This window comes from Sturnira hondurensis, unplaced genomic scaffold (genome assembly GCF_014824575.4).
Source record: "Sturnira hondurensis isolate 20B ecotype Veracruz unplaced genomic scaffold, ASM1482457v3 Scaffold0022988, whole genome shotgun sequence".
In the NCBI taxonomy this organism is placed as follows: domain Eukaryota; kingdom Metazoa; phylum Chordata; class Mammalia; order Chiroptera; family Phyllostomidae; genus Sturnira; species Sturnira hondurensis.
This window is the reverse complement of record NW_028095619.1, coordinates 1200879-1203111: the sequence shown is the minus strand read 5'-3', so window position 1 is coordinate 1203111 and position 2233 is coordinate 1200879. Positions and strand designations below refer to the sequence as shown.

The 2233-nt window shown below is 52.7% G+C and overlaps 1 pseudogene; it reads right to left on the bottom strand.

Annotated features, from left to right (window-relative positions):
• Positions 1-314: 314 nt before the first annotated feature.
• LOC118980700 (ubiquitin-conjugating enzyme E2-17 kDa-like) lies at positions 315-754 on the bottom strand (annotated as a pseudogene).
• Between the last annotated feature and the right edge of the window lie 1479 nt (positions 755-2233).

The window sequence follows — 2233 nt, the reverse complement described above, 5'->3', positions numbered from 1 at the left end:
AGAACAACATTAGTTGGTGTAGAATGTTTCCCACTTCATACTGGAGAATCAGCTCTCTTAGAAGTGACTTTATTGGATGCTTAATATTCACTAAGGCTTTCAGTAAAATATTCATGAAAATTGACCTTTCTCCCACTCACCCATCCCCCAACCTTGCTCCACCCTCCGGGACTCCCTCCACACACCTGGATGTGGCAGGTGTTCACTATATGCCCAGAAAGACGGGGAAACTACACCTCCCAGAAAGCAGTCAAAGACAGCCCATTCAACAGTCAGGTGTTTTATTAAGGTGTGGGTTATCATTTACTTCTTACTCAAATGGCATATTTTCTGGTCCAAGTTCGGGCCATGGCATTATATGTGTCCTCGTCCTTTAAGTACATTCTCACAATGGACAGAACTAAGGCGTCATCAGGGTTGGGGTCACATAATATGGAGCTGATGGATAACAACACTTTGGATGTGGTCAGTGCCGCAGACCACTGGGACTTGAAAATATCTAGAGAGATTTGTCCTCTTCTGTCGATATTGGGATGGTATATCTGGGTGGTGAATAAAGCCACGGAAGGTGAAAGGGGTACCTGCATGGAAAGTGTATGAGTGAGAAGACCCCTCCCTGGTATGGGCTGTTGGGGGGACCCATGATGACTCCTCTCCATGTGAACATGTCATCGTCCACTGGCCCTGCAGAGCACAGGGGAGGGGGGTCCGTTATGATGTCCATGAGTTCCCTCTCCAGGCACTTTGGAGCCATGGATATATCCATGGGAACGGGCCCTTTTGGAGCATCCTGATAGAGACAAGAGGGGTTAGGGTGGGCATGGCTTATGAGGGCCAGGGTTAGAGGGGTAGCCGCCCTCCAGGTTGGTGGGTAAGAAGGCTGGAGCCGGGCTGGGCGGTGTCAGGGGGTGTCGGGGGTCAGGGATAGTGGGGGGAGCGGTGAAGGAGGGAGAGCTGGGGACTCGGCTGGACCTGAGGGGCTGCTTCTTACCTGTGTCCTGCTGGTCCCTGGGTCCTCCATCTCTCCACCGCTGGGTCTGCTGCTCAGACTATGAGTCCCAAGGCTGCACTACCAAGACACACCACCACTTCGCAACAGAACCAACCGCTCCTCCTGGCTCACCTGCCTCTGCCATGTCCCTGCCAAGCACACTAGGTGTCTGGATGTCTCGAGGGCACGCTGGTGACGTCAGCAAGTCAATGGGGGCAGAACCAAAGGAGATAGTGGGCCTGAATGAGACCGGGTAGATGGAGTGAGGGACAGTGGAAGAGAATGGGGGGAGGGGGGTGGGTCCGTGGAGGGGGAGGGAGGAAGGGTGAGAAGGACCATGGAGCATAATAGGGAGACAGGAATAGGAGGATGGAGAGCAGGAGGGGCCATGGAGGGGGAATGCAGGGCTCTAGAAGAGCAGGAAGGCCCATGGAGATGATGAATGGAGGAGTGGAAGGCAGTAGAGACCATGCAGGAGAATGGAGGGTGGGAGGGTCCATGGAGAGGAATGAGAGGGAATAGAGAAGGTGGAGGGTGAGTGGGACCACTGAGGGGAATGGTGGGGAGTGGGACCCAGAAGGAGAATGATGGGGAGGCAGGGCGAGAAGCCAGGAGAAGGTGAAGGGGGCGGGGGGCCAAGGAGCCCAGGTTCCCTGGCTGGCCCACCACAAGCGCCTTGCCCTGGTTATTTGGGTCTCAGGTACTGCGCCCCCCCCCCGCCCCGCCCCCCACAGCGCTGAGAATCACCCGAATGTAGAGGAGCCATTGATTCCATGAATTCCCACACCCCTCATTCACCCAGGCTCACCACCGTTAATGGTTCCCCTCCTGGCTTTGTGCTAATCTCTCTCCCAGCCATTCTCGCTCCTGAGCTCACTCTCCCTCTCTTGCTATGGACATAGATGCCCTGGAGAGTGAGCTGTATCCCTATGGGCTCTTTAAGATGGGGTCTTCCCTCACAAAAAAGTTGTACACCAATACCCACACCCTAAGGGGGTCCTAGTTATACGCAATCATTGTGCCCCTATGTCGGTGATAAAACAATACATTCTCATAGAATTTTGGGAATCTTCCTATCTTGATTGTTGGGTAAGATGCAACTTTGGAATTTCAGTTCGTTCACCAAAAGTGTTTTTGCTTAACAAGTATCAAGAATCACCAATGCTTTTTTCCAAGCCTTGCAGTGTACACAACTTTGTTTTTAATTGCTTTATCATATTGTAATCTTGTAAAACACCGAAA